The following is a 15,108-nucleotide window of genomic DNA, read 5'->3' as shown; positions in this document are numbered from 1 at the left end:
AGCACAAGAAAATATAGTTGCACCTTATTTATTTCCGTTTGGTAAGGATGAATTTCACTCGGTGGTGGATACACGTATTATTCGGATAGAATACAATTCTACTCACCTGCAAAATATTTATGGACACTTATGAACTTTTATGTTTATGCACCAATTGATTTGCATTATTAATTGGTTTCACAGATTGATATATGTTATATATATTTACTTTTGTTGATTTGGTTCACACATAGATATATGTTATATATTCATTATTTATTTGTTGTTTAGCGCACCCCACACCACATATACATTTATCTATATTCAAAAGCACTGAATACTGGGAGCAGCTTCAACACACTATCAGCGCACCCATCCCCCCTTAAAACATTCTTTAATATCTTATTGAGTTGCAGCAGATAGTATAAGATGGATATCTTTGAGTATCATAGCAAGCGCAAACTTGCAATAGAAGAGGTTTTTGATAAAAAACCATCGGAAGTTTCCGATCTAAGAGGTGTATTTATGAGGTTAAAAAATGTGATGGTGGCGGAATTACATGCCTCATGGGATATTGCCTTTTTAGAAAAATACGTGGAAGAAAAAATGGTCCCAAGGAGTCTGAGATGGAATGTCTATCCAGACCAAGGAGACCCGGACCTATTAGAGTGGTCACAATTTTTCAACGGGGCCGGCATGAGCCTCCTAAATTTTTTAATAGACAAGAAGAGAAAAAAAGTACTGAAATTAAATAAGGAGATTTTGGAAATAAAAGAAAAATTATTGCCCTCCATGCAGGAGGAGGCGTATAAAATTTACAATCACGAGTTCAGAGAAATTATGGCGATGGAGGAAGAAGAACAAAAGATCAAGAAGAGGAAAAAGTTCTTTAGAGATCTTGAGGACTATAAAACCTCTAGAGTATTTAAATGGCAAAATGCTCTAGAAGGAGGAGAGATCCTTAATGGTGAACTGGCCCCTATGGAGGAAGGAGCCAGTGAAGCAGAAGCTTTAGTCTCTACTTCTAGAGAACCTAGTAGGCCAGTTAAAAGAAGTGAGAATTCTCAAGAAAAGCCGAAAAGAATATAAAGCTCAAGCCTTTGAAAGAAAATGTATCTAATAACCAGAAAAAAAGTAAAAATAAAGGGAAAGGTGATAATGAAAAAGGACGTCCTAAAGTACAAGATTATAGGAGGGAATACGAATATCGTCATCCCTCATCTGATAGGACGCGGAGACGTTCAAGATCAAGGGATCAAAGAAATCGTCATCCTTCATTTGAAAGGACTTGGAGACGTTCCAGATCGAGATCTCCAAGAAGAGTGCAAGTAGATTACATGGGAAACTACTTGGACACTTCACATACACCTAGACCTTATCCTACTGGTTCTCATAACAGGTATGAGCCTCTTAGACATGAGAGATACGAGGAGAGAAACGATCGGAGAGAAACACCTCCACAGAAGACTCCAATCAGTGCCAAAAAGAAGAATTTTTTAGGCCAGGGTCCCAAAAAAGGGAACCGAAAAAAGTGAAAAGGGGCTGTAGAGGGGGATCCAATCGGAAGCTCTATGTAGAAACCAATGGAATTTTTAATCTCAGTGGGATCACATTGACGAACTCCGAAAAGCATACCCTCAATAAAGGGCTCAAGTACGCTCCAAAAAAACAATTGAATAAATTCGAAACCTTTATTGACATCCACAAGTATGTGAGAAAATTGAATGTCAAGCGGCACTTTTTGTCCAATGCTTATGAAAGAAACCATGTTTCTTATACATCCACCACTTCCATTCCAACAGGTCTTAGGAATGCTTCCTTATTTAACCCCCAAGGAGTACAGAGTCACCATGTGACCATTTTTAAGGACCTAGTTTTAAAGGAATTGGAAGAGAAGGAATTTAAATCACAACCGCAGAGAGATCTGAAAAAAGGTGTGAAATCCCTTTGCGAGAATAAAAACCTCGTGATAAGACCGGCGGATAAAGGTGGGGGTATCGTTCTTCTCAATAAGGAACAATACACTGAAGAAATGGAGAGGTTGTTATCTGATAATGGCACCTATGAAGTTTTGAAAAAAGACCCCACCTTCAAATATAAGAAACAGTTGGAGAAAATAGTGACTAAAGGTTACGAGGAAGGTATTATAAACAAAAAAGAGAAGGAATTCTTGGTACCTTTGGCTCCCAGGATTCCGACCATATATTATCTTCCCAAAGTACATAAAAGCCTCACTAGACCACCTGGGAGGCCCATAGTGAGCGGAATCGATTCCGTTACCTCCAGGATTGGAAGGTATGTGGACCACTTTCTGCAACCCCTGGTCCAAGAAACCCCTTCATATCTTAAAGATACGGCTCAATGTATCCAGGAAGTGACACAATTAGAGGTGGAGGGAGACGTACTGCTGGTCACGGCAGACGTGACGTCTTTATATACCGTGATACCCCACCAGATAGGATATGAAGCGGTATGCACTTTCTTGGACACTGATTATGAAATATCGATGGACCAGAAGAAGTTCATCCTGGATCTACTCATTTTCGGCATGGAGCACAACTATTTCTATTATGGCGAAAAGTTCTACCTACAGAAAATGGGCGTAGCTATGGGGGCCAAGTTTGCCCCCAGCTTAGCCAATTTATTTATGGCACTGTGGGAAGATAGAAACATTTATTCCAACAGACCCAGGCAACTGGTTATGTGGAGAAGGTACATAGATGACACGCTGTTAATATGGCAGGGAGAAGAAGATTCACTGAGAAGGTTCATGAGAGATCTGAATTGTAATAATTGGGGGATCAGGTTTTCTTATGAATTTAGCAAGACCTCAGTGAACTTCTTGGACCTAGTCATATCCAGGGTAGGTTCCAGCTTTTCCACCCATACCTATTATAAGCCGACTGATAGGAACGGCTTTATAGCCCTGGACAGCTGTCACCATCCAGCCTGGCTCAGATCTGTACCCAAATCACAATTCAGAAGAGTCAGAAGGAATTGTACCGACAGCCAAGTATTCCGGAAACAAGCTATGGTCCTGAAAGAAAAATTTCTGGAAAAAGGCTACAAACCAGAAGTGCTAGAGAAAGAAATTCAGACCCTGGAGTTAGTTGAGCAAAGAAGTTTGATACAACCTAAGAAAGTTCAGAACCCAGGAAAAAACAGTTCCAAGTTTGAATTTGCTTTCATTACGAGATTCTCACAAAACTACAAGTGGCTAAATCATGTATTCCGGAAACACTGGGGAGTCCTACAGAAAGATAAAATTTTAGGACCCATGCTACCAGAAGTTCCACCTATCATTTACAGGAAGGCACAGAACTTACGAGATCTGGTAGCCCCCAATCCCATTGATCCTCCTACCATCCCAAAATTTTTTCCTGATATGAAGGGCTTCTTTCCCTGCAGGAGTTGCAGAGTGTGTAAAGAAGCTCAAACTATCAGGACTAATAAATTTCATTCAACTGTGACAGGTAAAGAGTACCCCATTAGAAATTTTATTTCCTGCCATACGAAAGGGGTTGTATACCTTTTACAGTGTGAGTGCAATTACCAGTATGTTGGAAGAACCATACGTACTGCCGCCATACGTATTGGAGAACATCTGACCAACATACACAAAGCTTTTCCTGGGCATAGTGTATCCCAACACTTCGCCCAATGTCACAGAAAAAATCCCAAGAGGTTAAAAATCATCGTTATTGAGAAATATACACCACACTGGAGGGGGAGCAATCTGAGGAGGTCTATATCCAGGAGGGAAACCTTCTGGATATATGAGCTCGGCTGCTCCAGACCCCGGGGACTCAACATAGAGTGGGACATAAACGCACACATTAATAACTGTTGATCCCCACATATATTTTGGCAGGTTTTATATTTTAGTTATCTTTTAACATTTATTTTAAATTTGTATTGGAGCATATGGTTTAATATAGTTCAATACATTTTATCATACACCTATTTCCGGTGTCACCCCTTTCCCACTACGCTCCTAAAGCAGTGTGTTGTAGGACAGGAAGGAAAGTGTTTACTTCCGGTGTCACCAGGATGTGCCATAGATCGATGTTTTTATACATTTGTTTTTAACAAATAATAAAGTATGTTTTTATACATTCCTTTTAACACAAGGAAAGTTACCCATATTTAAGTAATTTGCCTTAAATTGCTATCAGCCAGAAGTTCCAGAGCATACCTGCTCTGCAGACACTTGCTCTGCAGACAGGAAGTAAAGTGTTTGCTTCCTGTGCAGACAGGAAGTGAAGTGTTTACTTCCTGTGTCACCAGGATGTGCTATGGATTGATGTTTTATTCTACCTGCTCTGCAGACACCGGAAGTTAGACAATCTGCTTCCACCTGTATAAATAAAGCAGAAGTGACGATGCGCCAGTACTCCTGTCTCAGTAGAAGTCCTATGGGAAGAAACCGGTCAGATTAGGAGGCGCACACGTCACACACAACTTGCGGTCCGTGCTGCAGCCGACCGCAAGCCTTTGCAGGAATTCGTATGCCTATGTTTATGCTGAATACAAGACATCTAATTGTAAGTGCATTATCAACTGTTTTTTGAATAAATCTCAAGGGTAATACACTATTAGCCCTCTTTTTTCCTTTAATACACGGTGGTTTTGTGAGCTTGTAAAGAAGGATGAGGCTGTGTTTCTTGCTGGTACTCGTTGCCATCTAGTGGAGAAAGAAAGGTAGAGCGGTTCTACATCCCACTTCAGGATTTTAAAGAGGAAGCAAGGCGGTGGTTTCACTGAACAAGTGCATACCTATTACCATCTGGTAAGAGGCTAATTCTTGGTGATTTACACGTGGTGTTTGTTCACAAGGAGATTGGATATTTTTTCAGCACAAGAAAATATAGTTGCACCTTATTTATTTCCGTTTGGTAAGGATGAATTTCACTCGGTGGTGGATACACGTATTATTCGGATAGAATACAATTCTACTCACCTGCAAAATATTTATGGACACTTATGAACTTTTATGTTTATGCACCAATTGATTTGCATTATTAATTGGTTTCACAGATTGATATATGTTATATATATTTACTTTTGTTGATTTGGTTCACACATAGATATATGTTATATATTCATTATTTATTTGTTGTTTAGCGCACCCCACACCACATATACATTTATCTATATTCAAAAGCACTGAATACCGGGAGCAGCTTCAACACACTATCAGCGCACCCATCCCCCCTTAAAACATAATTAATTGTATTTTTTCATATTTCAAAATACTGTAGTATGTTGGGTGTGAAATATATTTAAAACAAAAGGTCAATATTTTTTTTTTTTGTGCTTTTCCAATTCAGAAAAAGTGCCCAAGCTCTACATATCCTTTTAATGCTCCGGCAAAGTGTACATCTTCACTTTCAGTCCAACGCCACTGATCCTCTACACAGAACAGCAATCAGCATCATTCTACTAATTTCTTATGAGCCCAGCCTGTCATTACCCCAAGCGGTGCATTATTAAGCAGTCTGGGCTCATGTTAGGGGGGGTTCAGGATATAAGTGTTGGCTGTAAGAGTGTTCACTGTAGTAGGGATAGCTGCTTTAATATAATGCTCCTACACTAGGATGAATTTAAAAGTTTATTTCAACATACAATTAATTTACTTTCTCATATAACTGGCATGACTGCTTATTTCTTTCCTCCTATGAAATTGGATTGCAATATTTTATACATATGTAATTTTAGTAATTTAAATTCAAAGCCATTCAAGTGGTAATAAAATACAATGCCGACAGAGAAGAAATAAGGTGACTGAAATAATTTCTGAAAGGTTATGTTATTTTCCGAACAGGTTTTTTCTTATGAAATACAACTGTATTTTCACGTTCCCAAGGACAGGCCTGACAGTAGACGTGCAAAGACATTTTCATAATTATAGAAGAGAATTGTATTTTGAACTTGAGATTTGTTGTTTGTATTTTTTCATATTGATGACAATGTGATAAAATAGTTGCCAAAAAGCAGTTGTTGAAAATGATCCATTTTAGTTTTGACAGATTTCTGTTGACATATAATCTTAAAGTGGAGTACAAGCAATCACACTGACAGGGCTATCTGAATTACTGTTATACAGTATATCTAGCCTCAACATATAACATTAGCACTCTTATTTAAAGTGTCATTTCCCTCAGAACAGACTGGAGCATGCCAGGGTGGAAAATCATATAACGATTCTTGTGGTCGAAATCAAGGTCTCTGTGTCTAAGTTAAATATTTAACTTGTATTATATCATCAAAGGATCCAATAGGAAAATTATGAACACCTCAGACTCAAAACCCTAAGTAAGGTGAAACAGAAATATTGGCAATTATAACCAACAAAGAAAACATTTTTCGAGCCTTGCTCATGGTCTTGTCCTTGAAAAATGGCCAATTTCAGTTACGGTGAAGAAGTTCCTGGTATCTGTGGTTTGTGCATTGCCTTCTTACTGGTTCAGATGATTCAGATTTATTAGGCCTCTAAAAATAGGTTTAGGCCACAAAACAGCCTCCCCCACACCATTTTTGCCTACATCTTTGAGATGCATATAAAGCATATCCTACACCCCTCCCAACCCCCGGCCTATCTTAACACAGCCCCCCCCCCCTTTTCCTTTCATTTTCATGTTGAGTGAAATATCCATAATGTAATTGAGATGCATGCTCTACTGTTATATATACAACTACAGTATGTACAAAACAATGCAGATTATTTGATGCCAGGAACTGGGAACTGGGAATTTAAAGAAGCTTTCTACAAGCTGTAACTTAAAGAGGTCGTAAAAAAAAAAAAAAAAATGCTGTTCTCTTAGAGCAGATTAAACAGCAAGTGCTTGTGCTGTCTAATCTGTCCCTCTCTAAACTGTTGTGATCCCCTGCCCCCCTTAGTGTACTAACCACGGTAATCATGGCTGCTGATCCATGATTACCATGGTCAGGTTATGTGCCTCCGTCATCCCGCTGCTCTCCTCTCTTACCTTCTCCCCCTGCCTGTCTGCTCCTCTGTGTGTGTGCACTGTCTCTCTCCCCTCCTGCCACTATTAGTAGCTGGCAGTAAAGGTAAAGAAATATTACTGCCAGTCCCTCTGTTCTATCAATCCATCCTTCCCTGTGTAAATGTTTGTAAAAATTATGCCTGTAAATACCTTATCTCAGATGTTTTATGGCTGGTCACGTGACCTCCAACCTCTAAACCACTTTAACTTTGATCATGTCTGCATTGCCAAAATGTTAAGAAAAAGCACTGAACCATAAAAATAGACAAAGTACAAAATCAATGGTAATGTGGGTAATGCCATGAACCAGCAGAGGATATTTAAATTTCATCTTTAATTCAACAAAATTAAAATCCTAAATTGTTGTTATGGCTTACCACAATCTGTAAATTAAAATGTATCATTAACAGAATGCACACTTTAATCTTTCTATTACTTTTCTCTTTTATTGATCCTGCTATATTTCTTTGAATCTATCTTATATAGGCTCATCACACCATTAGTTATTATTATTAACGATTACTATTAATTTCCTATTTTCTTTTGATCTTGCTTTTTTTCTTGGACCCATTTAATCTCTTACATAATCTCAACATACCATTAGTTATTATTAATAAAGGTTACAATAATATTCCTTGAAAGTACACCATCATAAATGGGTAACATAATTTAATTATCCTAGATGTTCACTTGGGGTTGATCCTACCTTGAGGAAGAAGAAGAACCTTGCTTTTGTTGGAATTTTTTCAGTAGAAGTGGAATCAAACTTTTCTCTTCTATCACCATCCAGTCACTGCTGCAGTATGCAGAGTTGAAACTCAGAATGTTGAGTGTAAACTACATTTTTATCTTTTTTTTTTATAGGACCAACAAATATTGGTCAATAGTTTGCCTCAGTATATATGACCTTGCAACTGCTGTGTAGTAAAGTACTCTTTTGCTTTCAGAATCTAGTATACAGAAGTACTATCTTTTCATATCCAGAAGAAAACGTATAACTTTACTAATCACCTATCTGTGCCTTTTTTAAAAACAAAAATGCAGTTCTGGATATTTTTCAGTAAATCTTAGATAAAAGGCGGAGGCCACTAACATTTTTCCCCTACTCATCTTTTCTGATTGTTTTTCACTAGTTTTGCATTTAGCTAGGGTCAGTGTCACTACTGGTAGCAGGAGGCGATACCTAAACCCTATAGAGGTTGCCCAGGCAGTCCAACTCCTCCAGGATGGCACATCAATACTAGGGATGATCGAACGGTTCGGTTCCACCATCGGTTCGACCTGAACATTGGGTGTTCGAGGTTCGGCCGAATTTAGAACTTTTTGCCCAAAAAGTTCGGAATTCGGCAACCAGAACCGCCCAAAATGCAATGCTTCAGGAAATGGGCTTTAAAAGCCCGTGATTGCCCGTGAAAAGCCAATTGAGGGGGCAGGAGAATGCTAGGAATGTGATTGGAGTGACTAGGGGGTCCCTAGACCAATCATTAGTGAATACGCCCCCCAGTATATAAGATCGCCCCCGCCATATTCCTAGCATTGTTATACTGGACATGGAAGAGAGTGGAAGCAGTTCTGTTAATTTTACTTTAAAAGTGTCATTTAGCTATTTTTAGTGTGAGGAAAGGGATATCTAGTGTAGTTAGAGTGCTCCTTTACACTTAAGTTAGCTTCAAAAATTGAGTTTCTGTAGGGAAAGTGTTAAGTGTAAGGGGACCGTAGTGTAGTGTAGGGTTAACTGGCAGTGACTGCTATGGCAGGGTGACAAAACCCTTCCATAGCAGGATGACCGCTATAGAGAAAAGATCATTTTTCTGAATAGCTTCGGCACACCCATATGGCTTCTCACCAGCCAAGCATTTTTTATGCTGCAGGGGCTGCCACTGCCAGTGCTTTTTTGAGGACATGTTTGATGTCAGACATGACATCTGAACATGTGTATAGGGGGTATATATAGACATATATGTCTGAATATATACCCCTAGACATATATAGGTGTGATAGTAGCAGAAATAAATGCTTGCGCTAATGAAATCATTTACAGTAATATATTTCTGCTACTATCACACCTATATATGTCTAGGGGTATATATTCAGACATATATGTCTATATATACCCCCTATACACATGTTCAGATGTTTTGCCTGCCTCAAAAGAACCCAAAAAAATGCCAAAAAAACACTAGTGTCAAAAAAAAATGCCCAGGTGTGTTTTTTGCTGGCATTTTTTGGGGGGTTTTGGAGGCAGGCAAAACATCTAAACATGTGTATAGGGCAGCGGTCACTAAATGGCGGCCCGCGGTCCATTGGCGGCCCGCGCGATGCTTCCGCCCGGAGCGCCACCTGTATTCTGCCCCCTCCTCACTGCGGCTCCCGGCTCACTTGCAGCCGGTGTCCTGTCAGGCCGCGAGCCGCGAGTAGGGGCGTGACGTCACGCGCGCGCCCTGCCCCCTGCTCCTGACTGATAGACATTGCGGTGTCCTGTCGGGCCGCGAGTAGGGGCGTGACGTCACTCGCGCGTCCCGCCCCCTGCTCCTGACTGCGGCTTCCTCTAAGCAGGGCAGCGAGCTAGGGTGTGACACTATGTGCACGCCCCGCCCCCCTGTTCGCGGCTTTTGGACAGCTCCTGGCTCCAGGTATGTGGAGCACATTTTTAGAGGGGAATATCTGCATTTAAAAAAAAACCTCTCAAGCTTTAACAAGTGTGCAGACAAGTGGCATATTTTGTTGTGCTCATTAGAGTGCCCCATAAAAGAAACAAAATATGCCCATCAGAGTACTCCCTTGACATAAAATGTGCCCCATATTTTATGCTAAGGGACAAGCTGATGGGCATATTTTATGTTAAGGGGCACGTTAATGGGCATATTTTATGTTAAGGGGCACGCTAATGGGCATATTTTATGTTGAGCGCAACGCTGATTTACACGTTTTGTTTTGCCCATCAGAATGCCCCCTAACATAAAATGTGCCCATCAGAGTGTACCTTATTTTATGTTAATGGTCACGCTGATGGGAATATTTTATGTTAAGGGGCACTCTGATGTGCATATTTATGCTGTGGTACACACTGATGGGCATATTTTATGTTAAGGGGCACTCTGATGGACATATTTATGCTATGGGGAACTCTAATGGGCATATTTTATGTTAAGAGCAACGCTGATTTACACGTTTTCTTTTGCCCATCAGCGATCCCACCATCATAAAATATGCCCATCAGGGTGCCCCCTAACATAAAATGTGCCCATCAGCATGACCCTTAACATAAAATATGCCCATCAGCGTGCCCCTTATTTTATGTTAAGGGTCACGCTGATGGGCAAATGTTATGCTAAGGGGCACGCTGATGGGCATATTTTATGTTAAGGGTCACGCTGGTGGGCACATTTTGTTCTGCCCATCAGAGTGCCCCTAACATAAAATGTGCCCATCAGCGTGACCCTTAACATAAAATATGCCCATCAGCGTGCCCCTTATTTTATGTTAAGGGTCACGCTGATGGGCAAATGTTATGCTAAGGGGCACGCTGATGGGCATATTTTATGTTAAGGGTCACGCTGGTGGGCACATTTTGTTCTGCCCATCAGAGTGCCCCTAACATAAAATGTGCCCATCAGCTTGCCCCTTATTTTATGTTAAGGGTCATGCTGATGGGCATATTTTATGTTAAGGGGCATGCTGATGTGCATATTTATGCTGTAGTACACACTGATGGGCATATTTTATGTTAAGGGGCATGCTGATGTGCATATTTATGCTGTGGTACACTCTGATGGACATATTTATGCTATGGGGCACACTGATGGGCATTTTTTATGTTAAGGGGCACTCTAATAGGCATATTTTATGTTAAGAGCAACGCTGATTTACACGTTTTGTTTTGCCCATCAGCGTGCCCCCTAACAAAATGTGCCCATCAGAGTGCCCCCTAACATAAAATGTGCCCATCAGCGTGCCCCCTAACATAAAATGTGCCCATCAGAGTGCCCCCTAACATAAAATGTGCCCATCAGCGTGCCCCTTATTTTATGTTAAGGGTCACGCTGATGGGCAAATTTTATGCTAAGGGTCACGCTCTCGGACACATTTTATGTTAAGGGGCACTCAAATGGGCATATTTTATGTTAAGAACAACGCTGATGAACACGTTTTGTTTTGCCCATCTTTCTGAGTCATAGCACAGTCTTCAGATCCGGACCTCGGCCCAAAGAAAATTTTAGCGACCGGACCTCCTTGAATTTTAATTCATTACCCCTGGTATAGGGGGTATATATAGACATATATGTCTGAATATATACCCCTAGACATATATAGGTGTGATAGTAGCAGAAATAAATGCTTGCGCTAATTAAGTCATTTACAGTAATATATTTCTGCTACTATCACACCTATATATGTCTAGGGGTATATATTCAGACATATATGTGTATATATACCCCCTATACACATGTTCAGATGTTTTGCCTGCCTCAAAAGAACCTAAAAAAATGCCAAAAAAACGCTAGCGTCAAAAAAAAAAAAATGCCCAGGTGTGATTTTGCTGGCATTTTTTGGGGGGTTTTGGAGGCAGGCAAAACATCTGAACATGTGTATAGGGGGTATATATAGACATATATGTCTGAATATATACCCCTAGACATATATAGGTGTGATAGTAGCAGAAATAAATGCTTGCGCTAATGAAATCATTTACAGTAATATATTTCTGCTACTATCACACCTATATATGTCTAGGGGTATATATTCAGACATATATGTGTATATATACCCCCTATACACATGTTCAGATGTTTTGCCTGCCTCAAAAGAACCCAAAAAAATGCCAAAAAAACACTAGCGTAAAAAAAAAAAAAATGCCCAGGTGTGTTTTTGCTGGCATTTTTTTGGGTTCTTTTGAGGCAGGCAAAACATCTGAACTTGTGTATAGTGGTGTATATACACACATACATATATTTATATACACCCCTAGACATATATAGGTGTGATAGTAGCAGAAATAAATGCTTGCGCTAATGAAATCATTTACAGTAATATATTTCTGCTACTATCACACCTATATATGTCTAGGGGTATATATTCAGACATATATGTCTATATATACCCCCTATACACATGTTCAGATGTTTTGCCTGCCTCAAAAGAACCCAAAAAAATGCCAAAAAAACACTAGTGTCAAAAAAAAATGCCCAGGTGTGTTTTTTGCTGGCATTTTTTGGGGGGTTTTGGAGGCAGGCAAAACATCTAAACATGTGTATAGGGGGTATATATAGACATATATGTCTGAATATATACCCCTAGACATATATAGGTGTGATAGTAGCAGAAATAAATGCTTGCGCTAATGAAATCATTTACAGTAATATATTTCTGCTACTATCACACCTATATATGTCTAGGGGTATATATTCAGACATATATGTGTATATATACCCCCTATACACATGTTCAGATGTTTTGCCTGCCTCAAAAGAACCCAAAAAAATGCCGTAAAAACGCTAGCGTCAAAAAAAAAAAAGCCCAGGTGTGTTTTTGCTGGCATTTTTTGGGGGGTTTTGGAGGCAGGCAAAACATCTGAACATGTGTATAGGGGGTATATATAGACATATATGTCTGAATATATACCCCTAGACATATATTGGTGTGATAGTAGCAGAAATAAATGCTTGCGCTAATGAAATAATTTACAGTAATATATTTCTGCTACTATCACACCTATATATGTCTAGGGGTATATATTCAGACATATATGTGTATATATACCCCCTATACACATGTTCAGATGTTTTGCCTGCCTCAAAAGAACCCAAAAAAATGCCAAAAAAACGCTAGCGTCAAAAAAAAAAATGCCCAGGTGTGATTTTGCTGGCATTTTTTGGGGGGTTTTGGAGGCAGGCAAAACATCTGAACATGTGTATAGGGGGTATATATAGACATATATGTCTGAATATATACCCCTAGACATATATAGGTGTGATAGTAGCAGAAATAAATGCTTGCGCTAATGAAATCATTTACAGTAATATATTTCTGCTACTATCACACCTATATATGTCTAGGGGTATATATTCGGACATATATGTGTATATATACCCCCTATACACATGTTCAGATGTTTTGCCTGCCTCAAAAGAACCCAAAAAAATGCCAAAAAAACACTAGCGTCAAAAAAAAAAAATGCCCAGGTGTGTTTTTGCTGGCATTTTTTGGGGGGTTTTGGAGGCAGGCAAAACATCTGAACATGTGTATAGGGGGTATATATAGACATATATGTCTGAATATATACCCCTAGACATATATAGGTGTGATAGTAGCAGAAATAAATGCTTGCGCTAATGAAATCATTTACAGTAATATATTTCTGCTACTATCACACCTATATATGTCTAGGGGTATATATTCAGACATATATGTGTATATATACCCCCTATACACATGTTCAGATGTTTTGCCTGCCTCAAAAGAACCCAAAAAAATGCCAAAAAAACGCTAGCGTCAAAAAAAAAAATGCCGAGGTGTGTTTTTGCTGGCATTTTTTGGGGGGTTTTGGAGGCAGGCAAAACATCTGAACTTGTGCACAGCACCACTATACACACGTTCAGATGTTTTTCCTGACTGCAAAGATCCCAAAAAAATGCCTTCTATTAAACCGGCAAGGTGTTACAGGAGCGGAGCCAACCCCCTGTCAGAAAGTTTTCTAATACAAACAATTCTTTTTTTTCTGAGAGATTTTTTGATTTTTACTTTGGATTTCAGATCTGGGGGGGTCTAAAAGGTGTACATGTGAAGTTTCAGCTCTGTAGCATCTCCAGAACCAGAAAAAAAAGATCATTTGTATTAGAAAACTTTCTGACAGGGGGTTTGCTTCGCTCCTGTAACACCTTGCCGGTTTAATAGAAGGCATTTTTTTGGGATCTTTGCAGTCAGGAAAAACATCTGAACTCGTGTATAGTGGTACTGTGCACAAGTTCTGATGTTTTGCCTGCCTCCAAAAACCCCCAAAAAATGCCAGCAAAAACACACCTGGGCATTTTTTTTTTTTGACGCTAGCGTTTTTTTGGCATTTTTTGGGGTTCTTTTGAGGCAGGCAAAACATCTGAACTTGAATAGAAAAATGCCTTCTATTAAACCGACAAGGTGTTACAGGAGCGAAGCAAACCCCCTGTCAGAAAGTTTTCTAATACATACAATCTTTTTTTTCATGGTTCTGGACATGCTACAGAGCTGAAACCTCAAATGTACACCTTTTAGACCCCCCAGATACTAAATCCAAAGTAAAAATCAAAAAATCTCTTTTTTTTTTTAATTTTTCAATAATTGGCTTTTTTATCAAAAATGACAATTTTTAAGAACTTTTTTTGTTTGATTTTGTGTCTGGGGGGTCTAAAAGGTGTACCTGTGAAGTTTCAGCTCTGTAGCATGTCCAGAACCAGAAAAAAAGATCATATAGGTGTTAAAGTTAAAGGAGGGTCCTGACCCACATCCCTGTTCTACTGAAAAATTATCTTTTTTTTTCATGGTTCTGGAAATGCTACAAAGCTGAAACTTCACATGCACACCTTTTAGACCCCCCAGATACTAAATCCAAAGTAAAAATCAAAAAATCTCTCTTTTTTTTATTTTTTTCAATAATTGGCTTTTTTATCAAAAATTACAATTTTTAAGAACTTTTTTTTGTGTGATTAATAGTTAATGGGGCATGACCCAGAACCCTAGGCACTTTTTAGGGGCATTTATTGGGTTTTAGGGCTTAAAAATTGTGTTTTTTGATTACCGAAGTTCGGGTCCCATTGATTTCAATGGGGTTCTGAAATCCGAACCGAACTTTTGGAAAATTCGGGTGTTCTGGTCGAACCGAACTTTTCAAAAGTTCGATCATCCTTAATCAATACTAGGGATGATCGAACTTTTCAAAAGTTCGGTTCGGCCAGAACATCCAAACTTCCCGAAAGTTTGGCCCGGATTTCAGAACCCCATTGAAATCAATGGGACCCGAACTTCGGTAATCAAAAAACACCATTCTGGAGCCCTAAAACCCAATAAATGCCCCTAAAAAGTGCCTAGGGTTCTGGGTCATACCCCAGGGACTATTAATCACACAAAAAAAAGTTCTTAAAAATTGTCA

The sequence above is a fragment of the Pelophylax lessonae genome, assembly GCF_965119305.1.
Source record: "Pelophylax lessonae genome assembly, chromosome: 1".
NCBI lineage: Eukaryota > Metazoa > Chordata > Amphibia > Anura > Ranidae > Pelophylax > Pelophylax lessonae.
Note: the sequence above shows the minus strand (reverse complement) of the source record.